This window comes from Neltuma alba, unplaced genomic scaffold, assembly GCF_004799145.2.
Source record: "Neltuma alba isolate B1F8T4 unplaced genomic scaffold, ASM479914v2 tig00012051_pilon, whole genome shotgun sequence".
Lineage (NCBI taxonomy): Eukaryota > Viridiplantae > Streptophyta > Magnoliopsida > Fabales > Fabaceae > Neltuma > Neltuma alba.
The window spans coordinates 343,280-357,857 of NW_021636615.1; the positions used below are offsets into that span (position 1 = coordinate 343,280).

Consider the following 14,578-nt stretch of genomic DNA (forward strand, 5'->3'; position numbering starts at 1 on the left):
AAATGATGATCGTTTGAATAATAGGTTATTAAGGGGTAGCGTTTTGCCCCCTTCTTTTTAATTATCTTTTTATTATATTTTTTTCTATTTTTCTTTTATTTTTCTTTATTTTTCATTTTTATTTTTAAATCTTTCAAAAACCTGCAAACAAAATTTAAAAAAAGGGTAGCATTAATTGTCCTCAAAAAATTAAACCAAAATAAAACCAAAATAAACCAAAATATGACAATTTTACCCCTATAAAATAATAATTCAAAATAAAATATATTAAATCAATTAATAATTAATTAAGGCCAAAAAGGCTAATTAAGTTGACAAAACCCATATAAAAGATATCAAAATATATTAAAAATAATTGATTTTGTCAGCCATTTGAAGCAAATATTGATCCTATGAAGTTGGAAAGATGCATAGGAAGCCATGACACATTAAAAAAAAATAAAGAAAAGAGGAGATGCAAAACAGAGCATGGCCTCAGCCAACAATACTCCAGAGAGCAATTGGCCACAGCCAAGACTAGGACAGAAAGGACGTTTGCACCGCAAGTACACGGGTCATCACAAGTAATAAAGTGATAAGTAGAGTATCATTCCCATGAGGATTTGGTTTCAAAACTCAGTCAAGTATTGATTATCACCCTTTTGCTTAATTTGAGTAATACAAATATCAAGAGTGAAAACAAATATTTATAAAATTAAAAATTAATAAAAAGAAAAAGTGATTCTTCAATTCTAAAGATTCAAAGGGACCTATGATTATTTATCCCTCTTATATTTTAAAAGTACTCAATTAAATCCCCATTGTATTTGCTTCTTAATTATAGAATATGCTAGCCAAAGGTACTAAATTACCTATAAGTGCTCTCTCAAGTCTCCAAATAGGTGTTTAGCTTAATTAATTTTTTAATCTCTTAATTAATTAATTAATTAAGCCCCAATTTTAATTACAATCCTTATGTGATTATGTGAGGTTAATGAGTACATCTCTATCTCATTAACAAAACCATCCATCCAACTCACGAATTTTAAGTTCTCACATAGTTAAACCCAAGTTCTACACTCAACCTAGCCCTCTCAAGCATCAATCAAGTGAACCAAACAATCTCATTGGTGGCCAATCAACAAGAAGTATTAAGCATAGAGTAAAGTCAACACAATCGTATCATTAATCACAAATATATAGGGGAAATGAGTACTTAATCCATACAAGAGTTCAAAATAATCCTAGAATCAAAGTATTTAGCTACACATACTTAGAAAATCCATGTGAACATACATCTATATCAGCACAAACATGAAACGAGAGTAGAGAAAGCAAGATGGAGAGGAAGAACTAAGGAAAGAAGCCCAAATCTCTTCAAAGCTCCAACTCCTAGCTCAATCTCCTCTGAGAAACAAGTTCTAGCACAGCCAAAGACTCCCAAGAACCACCTAGAATTGAAGAATGGCGGCCAAGATGGAGTTTTGGGGCTTAAAACCTAGAATTTTCAAGCTTAGTTGAGCTGTGCGTTTTGCTGTCAGCGACTGCGCCACTGCCCAAAAATTTTGCGCCGTGGCCAAGTTTTCTTCTGTTTCAATTGAGCCATAGCCAAGTCAGAGTGCGCCGCAGCTCATTTTGCCTCTGGAAAATTTTGTACTTCTAGCTCACATGAGGAGTTCTACTTATGATTTGGCCTCTATTTATTCTTCTTTGATCACCATAATGTAATTCTTAAGAGACCTTGATCTTTAGATCTTTTTGAAGTACTTCCAAATGGCTTGAAACTTTAATTCTTAGACCAAAATAACCTTGCAAAAGTGACAAACTTTATAAGCTCAAAAATAACAAGGATAAATGCCAAAATATGAACAAATACATCTAAGAGTGCATAAAAATTAAAAAAAAGTACTAAAATGACATGAAATTCTAGAGATTAGCAAAGGAATTGGCCGCAGCCAATGTAGAATTACTAATACTCTGCATTTTGAAGACAACATATGTTCTAGGGCTCCATATGTGATGATGCCTTTGTCCTTAAAACACTCAATTAAACTAGGTCCTAATTAATTTGTAGTTTAGAATCGACCTAGGTCATTACTTCCAATGAGCAAGTTATGGGTTTCTTTAGGTAAAAATTCAGGTGATAAAAAACAATGCAATAAAATGGACCTAAACTAAAATGTAAAATTCTAATTCTAAATGCAAGATGCAAATGTCCTAAAATCTATATGAAAATTAAATTATACTTAAATGAATGCAATGCAATTTTTGGGGGATTTTTTTTGGAAAAAAATTAAAATAATAAATAAGGAAAATTAACTAAAGAGCAAAGAAAATTAACAAGTGAAAATTAAGAAGTTGTCTTTGGTAAGGTAGAGGGGACAACTTAGGATTCACATGGATTCAACCTTTATAACCTTAATCAGTTAATTAGACCAAGGGGAAGTGATAAGAGAGTGGGATTAATAAACCTAATTACCTACTTGAAATAAAGGAAACCCTCAACTTCAAAAACTATAAACTATTAGAGAACTCATAACAGTATAAGGTTGGTTAATTAAGCTTATTAAAAACCAATGAAAACAACTCAAATTAATTCTGGTAATTATGTTTAGGATTATCCAATTAAACAATTCGATAATTAACCAACTTAATTAAACAATTAAGAGGCAAAAGGACCCAAATTTTGCAATTCAAAACGCATTAATAATTAAATTCATAATAAAACCTCAATTATAAATTCAATTAACAATGCAAAGGTTCATAAACATAAATTCCAGCTAGTGTCTCAATACAAACAAAATCTAAATATCAATCCAATCCAAGAATAAAAATGACAATCTAGAACTAAATTCTCTCACAAAAAATACAACTTAAAATTATTTGAAACTAAATAATCTCAAGTCCTTGAATTAAAAAGATAAATGGAATATCACTCCCTTGTGGTCTTCAAGTGCTCGCCCAAGGCTCAAGCCTCCTCCATTCTCCTCCCAAGTTATCTTCCTAGCAAGTTTAAGTTGCCATCAAATTGCCTTCTCCTTTAGATGCCACAGCCATGAATTGATTGAATGTGATGATGGAATATGGTGAGAATGGTTGTTGGGTGACTATGGAATGAAGGAAGGCCTGGTGCAATCCGTGAATGGAGAATAAATTGACATTAGGCGTGAATATGGGATGAAGGAAGTGATTGACGGTGGATGATGCTAGTGGGTGTGAATGGAGAAGGAAAAGTGATGCTAGGCGTAGGCTGGAGAGATTATTTTAGTAGGAGAAAAGTAAATTTTCTTGGATCCAAAACTTAAACTCATTAGTAATTGATCGACCCACTTGATATTAGTCATTGGATTGTGCTTAAATCTCAAGAAACAATCTTGCACTATTGGATTTCCTCTATGCTCTTTCTTGACCTACAAGAATTTAAGTGCATCCATTAATGTAGATTATATCCAAATATAATCAAAAATTAAATATCAGATATGCACAAAAATTAGGCAAGAAATTGCAAAACTTTCTAAAAATAATCTTTCTAAAAATATGAGACTTGTTTCCAAAGAAATAGAAAAAATTAATTCCAAGTCAAAAATAGGAAATCACAAAATATTTATATTTTTAATCCAAAATCTCAATTTTTATGCAAAATCTAAAAATCAACCAATTAATTCAATAATGCATAAAAATCCAGTTAAGCTCAAAATTATCATTTAAATCCTAAATTAATGTGGGATAAAATATATAAAAATTGGGCTTTATCAATATGTTATAAAATTCGAAGGGATGTGTTGTTTTCACCATTCTTCACCTTTAGAGGTTCATTTTGGGAGGTTGCTCTACTAGGGTTTGAGGTATTTGGAGCTATGGAAGCCAAGATTTGAAGATTTGAAGAGATTCAAGCTCATTTTCTTTGATTTTGCTGTCTCATTCCTCTTTCCTCTTCATTTTTCTGATGTGGCTGTAGTTATTCACTGTAGTTATGGTTGTTTTCTGAACATGAGTAGCTAAGCTTCTATTCTAGGATTATTTTGAACCCTTGTATGGACTAAGTACTCATTTGCCCTTTATATTTGTGGTTAATGAAATGATTATGTTGATTTTATTCTATGCTTAATGCTTCTTGTTGATTGACCATCAATGAGATTGTTGGATTCACTTGATTGATGCTTGAGAGGGCTAGGTTGAGTGTAGAACTAGGGTAAAATTGTGTGAGAACTTGAAGTTTGCAAGTTGAATGGATGGTTTTGTTAATGAAATAGAGATATACTAATTAACCTCACTTCGTCATATAAGGTTTGCAATGAAAATTGGGTTTTAATTAATAAATTGAGAGGTTAATGAATTAATTGAACTAAACACCTATTTGGAGACTTGAGAGAGCACTTGTAGGTAATTTAGTGTCCTTGTTGACTAGCTTAATCTATAATTAAGAAGCAAATATGATGGGGATTTAATTGAATGCTTTTGAAATACAAGGGGAATAAATAATCCTATGACCCATTTTGTCCTTAGAATTGAAGAATCACTTTTTCTTTTTCTTTTTATTAATTTCTAATTTTAAAAATAGTTTTCCTTCACTCTTGATATATTTGTGTAACTCAAATTATGCGAAAGTGTGATAATCAATACTTGACCAGGTTTTGTAACCAAATCCTCATGGGAATGATACTTATCACTTGATTACTTGTGGCGACCTGTGCACGTGAACAGTGATGTTTTCAGTATTCTTTTAATTAATAGAGGTATATATAAATGAAATATCGGGTTGCTTTTGAACAACTTGAATCATATAACTAACTTTTCTTAATATAAATGATTTACTTGAAAGCGTCTTACAACAAAGACCAGGAGCATCCCTTAATTATTTTGAATATCACTTCGTTGGAGGAGAAAAATTAGAAATTGGAAGGCAAGCCATCGTACCTGAATTATCACCACCGTCTGCAACGACCTTTGCTGAGTGGCTAACAGTGATTAGCGAAAGAGACACGTACAAAGAGAGCATCCACAGCGATGTGATTTTCATCTTTTGGAGTTTATAGGAAAGAGAGGAAAAGATATCAGAAATGAAGTGGGTAGCTGCAAGCGAACCTGGGCTAATTACATAGGGAAAAATTTTTTAAAACTTTTTTTTCTTAAAATTTCAATTTTTTTTGTTTTTTATAGTATGTGTAAATTACACTATAAACTAGATCTTATATTTAGGATTGGAGGTAATATAATGTAGTTATACACATAAATATTTCAAAGAGATCATGTTGCATATATTATAATAAAATAATTTTTCAGTTTTCTTAATTTTCTCAAATTAGTCAATCAAGTCTTATATTAAAAATCAGGACAGTATTTGAGAGATAAAATGATACCATTAAATAGTTTTGGTTGACGGATGAACTTTTAAAAATCTTTCGGGCTGTCAGTGTCTCAAAAATGTAGGGCTGTTGTGGGGTTGGGTTCAGGACATTTTGACTTTTTCATTTGTTTGTGGTTTGAAATTCTGTACTCACAATTTGTTTGGTGCATACCAACGGAGTTGGGTTTAATAGAAGGGACTAATCCCTCATAACGTGGCAAACCAAGATTAGAATCCTTATTGGGAGATGTGTCTATATTTAGTGTCCAAAGTGTTTCGAATATGATTGCCTCTAATAAAAGGATACCTATGTTTTAGCAAAAAAAACAAAAAAAAAAACTTTGTTTGGTGCATGATCCAGCCCGTAATAGCGATGTTAACATCGGACCTGGCTTCTCTCTTTTACCCCTTTCCATTTGCTGTCCTCCTTTGCCTCAAATTACACTGTTTTCGTGTGGAAATGACTGGGTGGCACCTTTTTTCTTTTTTTCTTTTTTAAATAAACATCTAACACTTTGAAATATTTTTTTAGTACCACTTATTATCTTGAAATTTTGTTAATACTATCTATTCTAATATAATTTTTGGTCCAATCAGAGCCCTAAAATGTTTTTTTTTTGTAATACCCAGTATTTGACTTCCAGCACACTGAAGTATTTTTAGTAGCACATAGTATCCTAAAATATTTTTTCAATAGCACCCAATATTCTAAAATAATCTTTGATTTAGTCGAAACCCTAAAATATTCTTTTTTGTGACACCCAATATCTAACTTCCAGCATACTGAAGTATTTTTTCAGTAACACCCAGTATTCTAAATTAAGTTTTAGTGCATTCACTATGCTAAAATATTTTTTAAGTGGCACTTAATTTTTTGAAATAATTTTTAGGGCAATATTTTAGGTATTGAATGCACTAAAAATTAGTTTTGGATGCTAGATGCTACTGAGAAAATACTTCAATGTGTTAGAAGCCAGATATTGGGTGTTACAAAACAAAATATTTTAGGGCTCTAACTAGACCAAATATTATTTCAGCATACTGGGTGGCGGTAAAAAAAACACTTTAATGTGCTGAAAGCCAGATACTAGGTTTTACAGATAAAATATTTTAGGGCTCTGATTGGACCAAAAATTATATTAAAATAGATACTACTGAAAAAATATTTCAAGATAATAAATGGTATTAGAAAAATATTTCAGGATGTTAGATATTTATTTGAAAATAAAAGGTGCCACCCCACCATTTCAACACAAACGGTTATAGTTTGAGGCAAAGAAGGGCAGCGGATGGGAAAGGATAAAAGAAAGAAGCCAGATCCATTAACATCCATATAACTCGCAAATTGTAATACAATTATTGTATTATGAATTTTTTTCGTGACAATTGTATTATGAATGTTGTCGATAAGAAATCTATTGTAAAAGTCTTGCTTTTTTTTTCCCCCCTGTCCCACAAAAGCATGGCATGAATTGGTTTTTGACCTAAATTATTAGAATTTATTCGGGTGGGCTAAGAATGATTCAATGAGTTTGATGATTTTATTTCTTCAAATTGAAATGCATTTATTGTTAATTCTATGGATATTCAAAATTGAAAACTTTATTTAGGAAGACACGTCCAATTTAATGTGAAAAAAAAAATAATAATGTTCGTCAACATATTATGAATAAAAATTCTGTGGTAACAATACAATCAATTTCATTTAGAAAATTTTCATTATTCAATATTATTATATCAATATATAATATAAAGTTTATAGAATAAATTATGGGTTAAGGGTTATTTTTATTTTAAAATTATTTGTGAATGAGCTGTGAGTATTTAAAAAAATTTGAAAAATTTAATCTTTTATTCCTCTAACTTCTAATTTACTTATAACTCAATCTCTCAATTATGACTTAGTGTAATTTAGTTTCTAAACTTTTAACTTGTCTACAACTTAGTCTTTACTGTGATCTTCACTTTATGTTAAGAGGTGATTTTGACCGTGGTGGTGCTCTGAAGCGGGGCCTATAAAGCAGATGGGGTGGTCACCTCTTCTTTTCGTCTTTACAACATCCACCACTCCTGTCCTTGCTTCTTTTCTTTTAACTTTATATAAAAGAAAATTCTAAATGGAGCTAACTGTTTTTTTGGCCAAATAAATGGAGCTAACTTGAAAGCTATTTTGCCATATCAATGACTCTTAAAGAAGAATAATAATATAAAAAGTGAAAAACAAAAAGAGAGACTAACTCATAACGCGAGTTAAAAGTTTAGGGATTGAATTATATCATAATTAAAGAATTAAATTATAAGCAAGTTAAAAGTTAAAAAAATAAAATTAATTATTTACTTTAATATCATCCTTGAAGTGTTGGAAGAAGAGAACAAATATCGCCCTTACCAAACCAAGGTTACGATTAGAACGGCATTACTCATTTCTTAATACTTACGGTGAGAACAAAAAAATAAGGGGAAAACGACGTAAAAATGGCACTTGAATATTGAAATCCCCATTTTGTCACTTAAATAATAAAAATTTCTCTTTAAGTACACATGACCAAATTGGGATTTTAAAGTTTGCTGAAAAGACCACATCGCTCTTTAAAATTTTTCAAAACCCATCAAGCAACCTCACCAATCAGCCGGTCATCGAAGCTCTAATGCCAGCGACGACTGCCGAAGTTCAGGTGGGCCACCAGTCACCAGGGCTTCAGTGGCCAACCGATTGCATCTGGCCGGCAACTATTTTTTAGGAATTTTTTCAAGTCTAGTAACATGATTAACAAATTCTTTAAAGCTATTCAGTATAACAGTTAATAATGGGTTTTTTAAAAAATTCAAAACGTGACATTTTTAGAACTTCAGTAACGCGGTTAACAAGTCATATAACTATATTAATAACTTGCATAAAGTCATTAACAAAATTTCCCCTTATTTAAAAAAAAATCACCGAGGTTCTTTTCTTGAGCAAAAAAATCACTGAACCTTAGACCTTGGACCTTGTCATTTCACGCATGAAAGCTTGTTATGCACTTGTTATGAAATTTTTAGTGATTATATTTTTTTATACCACATGGTAATTTTCTCTGTCTTTTTCTTTTGATTAAATAAAACGGTATTATTTTATAATTTCATGATTTTTTAGAAATCATAAAACCGCAGAATTTCATAAAATTTTGTAGACACACACATATTGTATATATTAGTGTTATAAGGCCACCATGTGTCCCAATATGAGAATCTTGATGGTGGGCAATCTGTAACCATATTCGTTAGCGTTCTCTAAATTTAAACACATGTCCTAGTCCTAATAAATCCCTTAGGACCCAACTTACCTAAATTTTTTTGTCCTATTTGGAAATTGGGATTGAGATTAAAAAAATATATTAAAAGAGTATTTAGTATGAATAATTGCTTATTACTTAGAATTGGATAAATCCATATATATGAGATTGGGGAATGCCATGGCGGGAGGTGGTATTTCACAATCCCACTTACATGAGATTGGTCATTGGTTAATCCCACAAAACAAAATTATTTATACTAACACTTTTTTAATGGCTTTTTAATCACAATCCCAATCCTTACTCATCATTTTCAATACTTTTTACCAAACAACACTTGTTACAGAAAAAAGACTACTATATGCCTTCATTCAGATTTTCACGTACTGCTAATTAATACGATGTGGAGAAAATGACTTATAATCTTGTTGGCCATAAACTCGGAAAAAACTTACAATCTTGAACAAAAGCATGAAAAAGACAAGAGAGAACCCAAAAAACTGCACTATATACTGTCTGCTATCATTTGAAATTTGTTGCAGGAATGGATCGAACTACGTCCCACAAGATCGTATTATTAATTTATTGGTAAATCTTGCAGCCATTCCCGTGCTATAACAATGGACGAAGGAATAGTAATAATGAAATGATCTGTTCAATTCCAAGTCATGCCGCGTCCGTGTTTCTGGATCCACTTCTTCTCGGTGTGATCCAAGTTGAGTTTCAAACACAAACCTAAATCCCCAGCTGAGGCGCACCCAGTGAACATGTGGATTTTCATAATAGCCATCTCTTCTACAGCACAGTTCTTGGCATGAAGAAGAGTATGCACAACTAAGTCTAGTGGTAACTATGACGATGTTCTCAACAATATCCTCCTCGTCTTTGGATCGCTTTCTTCAGCTTCTCTGTTCTCAATCTTGCTTCCAGACTTGCTTGTGCGGTTCTTGATCATCGTCTGGGCATCATTGCCTGTAATACTCGTGCGTCAATTGCTCAAACACGTGTTTCGTAGGACTTGGTGTTGGACAGTGAACGTCGTTTCTGGAGCTGTTCGAAGTTTTAATGTTATGCGGGATGAATCGGTTAAAGAAGGAACACTTCCCCAGATGATATAATAGCAAGCATTGGAAAGTAGGTTCAAATTATCGAAGAAACCTGAGAAGAATTATCGAAAAAAGGAAAGTAGGGTTCAATCTATGGCCCGCATGCTTTTGTTGTAATTATGCTGTGTGATTCCCTATGTCTATGTATGTTATATGGTGAGAAATTGGTAGTAAATAGTGTAGGGTTTTAGGGATACTTCGATTGGACCAACCTATGAAGCGCCCATGTGAATAGAAACAATTTCGCTGCTCATCATTATAGTGAAATCTAGAATTCGATAGACAATTTTAATAGTCTAGATTTAAATTTTTTAACTAGTCATTTTTAAATAAAAACTATCTTTGAAAAACTTACAGTTAATAGATTATATTTATTTTGGAGTATGTACCTATTAAAGAAAAATATTTTTCAGAAAACAAAAATATTAAATATAAATATGGCCATTCATATTAAATTTGAATGGTTGAGATTTAATGAGCATCATAATGCTTATTATCCCGATAAGTATTGATACTGGTTTCCATATGAAACTGATCACAAGACTCCGACTAGGCAACAAGCAAAAATACAATGAAGGGAGAGAATGGGGAGAGATTAGAGAGAGGGGAGAGTCGTCTGGTTTAGGAGTTATTAGGAAAAGAAGCTCTTCACTTCTATTATTATCCACTTCCCACCACTTTTTTTTTTTTTTTGGATCTCGTAGATCAATTGTAAAACGGTTAAGATTTAATAGTTTTGTAAAATATTAAATTTCAACTATCCAAAGTTGATCTAATGGTGCGAATAAAGAAGCGGATAATAAGGGACCAAAAAAGGTAAGTTCTCACTTGTTGCTTTCGCAGTAATAAGCACCATATACTCATTGACATGATGATATTTAAACCATTCAAAACCTGATTTAGATGGTTCAGATAAAAAACTTTTAATGTGTAATTTTTAATGATAAATTTATTTTTAAAAATTATTAGTTATAGGATTATCTTTATTTTAAATTTTGTTTCTATTAAATTTTTAAAAATGATATTATATTAGATTTATACTCATAATTATTTTAGACAAATAATGATAAGAAATATGAATTTGAATAAGGACATTTGACATGGCTTATAATAATTTTTTAATTATAATTTTTGAAATAAAAAATAAATATATAAAAAACTTTTATCTCGAGTGGTAATCGTGTTTGTGGTATCTTCATGCCACCTGTAAGAATCCAGAAGATATTAGTTATGGCACGTGACCCAAATTTTGGGATTTTTCTTTTGCAAAATAAGATTTAAGGGCTGTAATTTTAAATCATTTTAATAATAAAATTTAAACAAATTGAATCGTCATGAGAGAAATTTCATGAGAAAATCTTGTTATTTAAATTAACATATTTTTCATTATCTTTATCCTTGAAAGCTTATATATTTTATCTCAAAATTAAAATCCTTTCAATTATGAAGAACTATGAAGATAAGTCATTATATTTGATCAAATTCTTAATAACGTAAGAAGGAAAGTTTATATATCTAAGTAATTTTAATTTGAATTCCTTTAAATCTTTGACCTAATTTCAATTAAATGATTGAATTTAAATTGCTTTGATTAATGTATGTCAAAATTACAATTGTATGGCTAATATTGCATATGGATATCATATGTGGGTATTATGGAACACAACACAGGTGCAACTTATTCTTATAGACTAATTTCTTATAGTATCATATAATACATATAATCATTCAACATACATTTCGTGAATAAAATTATGACTCCTAAGCCTAATAAAAAAAATCCAAACAAATTGACTTGTAAATAATATTTTCTTAAATAGTGAAATCATAAGAAAATCTAGTTATTTTAAATTAAAATATTTGTAAATTATCTTGATCCTTTAATTTTATCCTATCCCAATTCTCAAAGTTAAAATCTTTTCAAATATCATTATAAATAATGGAGCCCCCTAACGGTGAAGGTTATGTGATTTAGAATCATCGACCCCTGTTTCATTCTGTAGAGCAATCAAGAGGGTTCCTATTACTTCCAACCACAATGTCGTCACCTGTGGACAAGATAACGGTGGTGAGCAGCGGGCGACGAGTTCAATAACGGTCGCCGCCGCGATGCAATCGGAGCAGCTGAAGCAAATGCTAACGGATGATTCCATCTCGATTGACAAAGCCCCAATGGAAAATTTAAGCACTGAATATTGGTGAAAGTGATCGAATATTGCCAGAAGCATGCGGATCATGAAGCTGCCGCCAAGGCCAACGGCGGCGGAGCCTCCGATTCCGAGGCGGAGGAGCTAAACAAATGGGGCGCTGAGTTTATGAAGGTAGATGTGGAGGATAGGCTGTTTCATATTTTAATGGCAGCAAACTATTTAGAGATTAAGGGGTTGTTTGATTTGGCTTGTCAAACTGTGGCGGATTTGATCAAAGGAAAGATCCCAAAACAGATTCGAAAGATCTTCAATTTAAAGAACGATTTCACCCCAGAGGAAGAAGAGCGACTTCGTAGACAGCATAATTGCTCCTTTGATTAATCAAGTCTGATGGAAGAACTACTTCTTATGTGTTGAGTTTCTTGTTTCTTTTATTATCGTGTGTTAGTAATAGTGAAGTTTTAACGACTTCACTTCTCAGGAAGACGATCGAAATTTGTCAAATTTTTATCAGCGGACCTTAGAAATTATGTTGGTGAAAAAACTCAATTTTTTTTTAATATTATTAGATTCCGCTTGTTATGACTTTAACATTTCAACTTGTTTGTATAAGATTTAAATTTTGATTTCTTCACGTTCTGTTATTAGTTTTTTACAATTTTCAATTAATAGATATAACTATGAAATAATTATAATTAATTAAGATTTTAAACTTTTTTTGATATTTAGTATTATTAGGAAATATATTTGGTTTTAATTTTGATGTGATTGTTATCTTTTATCATTTATTGTTATTCAATTTAATTTTAAAATTTTAATTTTTTTTCTCTTAATTCTTAGAATTGAACTAAGTACTATAGCAAGCTTTACATAGCAATATCAATTGAAAACTACACTAGACATCTCATCAGGCCAAAAGGAAAACGCATCCAAAATTCAATGAAGCATTATTTTAATAATTTTTATATTATTGATTGATTTTTAGCAGTATAAAATTAAAAAAATCCATTAGTAAAACAATAAACCTTATTCAACTGATTCGATATATTGCTATTTAAAAGTTTGTAAAATATAAATTAATTTTTTCTAAAAGTTAATTATTAGGGAAATATAATAATGTGTTTAAAAATTGGTTTATTTAGGAAAAACTAATGTATTTAAGCTTTATAATTTATTTTTTAATTAAATTACATTAAGTTGATTGCACTTTAAAAGTTTTAAAAAGTTTAGTAACAAGAACTTGTAACAGAAAAAACTTCGAATAAAGGAATTTGCGCAACTTTTTTTTTTAAAAAAAAAACTCTCTCACAACTCCCAAAGGCTTTTTTAGAATAATTTACTTTAACCAACAAATTTATTCTCCATGTTAAAGTCATAAGGATTTAATTTGGAGGTCCCGAAATTAACTAAAGTTAATAGAATAAAATATATCATCATCATCATCATCACATTATATACGGCGAAATTATAGGAGGCTTTCTGTAAAGTTCATATAATAAAAAGATATAGATGTTTACTATATAGATTCATTACATTGAAAAGAAAGCTATTATAAGGATTAAAGAAATAAAAAGTAATTGAGCCTCTGTATCATTTATAGGATCTCACATCATTTGATAATACTTCCCAGATAGAAAGCCCTTTAAACCCATATATATGTTAATTATTTAGACAACTAATAATATGAAGTTTTGATCGAGACTTTGTATCTCCATATATACTTCTCCTTCTTTTGCAATAATTTACTATTGATTATTTTGTTGGTGCAGGAAATTGCTTTCCCTAACATGAAAGTTTCTCTTCTCTTGCAATTGTAGGATTTAATCCCTGATTATGTATACCGGGGGAAAAAAACTTCATTAGGAGAGGCAAATTAAAATTCTCTTGACTTCTGTGATTTTCAAGTCTCGAAAGGAATAATTTTACTATATATGGGCTATGAAAGATACCCTTGCATAAACTGGGAAAAAATTTCCCTGTCAATTATAATTTTATTTTTGTTTACCTAATTATTTATTGGGTTAAGGTGCAAATCTACCCATAATTGTTTTAATTGAGACTGTGGCATTTTTTCACCATTTTAATTTTAAAAATTTATGTATACTTTTGCAACCAAAAAAATTTAGATGTCTAAAGCCTCTGCTAAAATAATTTAGAGGTAAATTTGTACATGACTCCTAATTTAATTTATCTCGACTGAAATGAAGTAATAACTTATAACAAGTTGAGTTTGTATGTCTTTAATTTAAAACTGCAATTCAACATCATAGTTCCTTGATATTACTACCGGCCGGCCAATGTATAATACTCAATTATGATTTGGTTGACGGCAAATTTTCTACTTATTGTGATAATTTTTTAACCTATTCTATCTGTGGCAATTATTAAACATTGATGATGAGGTAATGTCTAATCAGTTTTTGAACTCTTCTGGTTATGGAACAGTTAAGAGACCAAATCATTTGAGTGATACTTTTATCAAGTTATGCTCAATGCGATTGGAAATTGAAATTGAATTAAGTACATACGATTCAAGATCGTTTCTCCAGCAACAATATTGTTCGTGTGACACATCTGATGATTTAGAAGAGCCAAATTGTCAAAACATTAAAAAAGCTAAATTAGCAAATGATGGCCCTTGAGGTAAACTAAGCGCGAGGAAATTTTCAGTAAAATACACATATAATACCATCGGGATTTGGTTCGGCAAAAAGGCTAGTTTCT

General features: G+C 30.8%; 1 pseudogene; it reads left to right on the plus strand.

Annotated features, from left to right (window-relative positions):
- Positions 1-468: 468 nt before the first annotated feature.
- LOC114721627 (SKP1-like protein 1A) lies at positions 469-12,235 on the plus strand (annotated as a pseudogene).
- Positions 12,236-14,578: the final 2,343 nt, after the last annotated feature.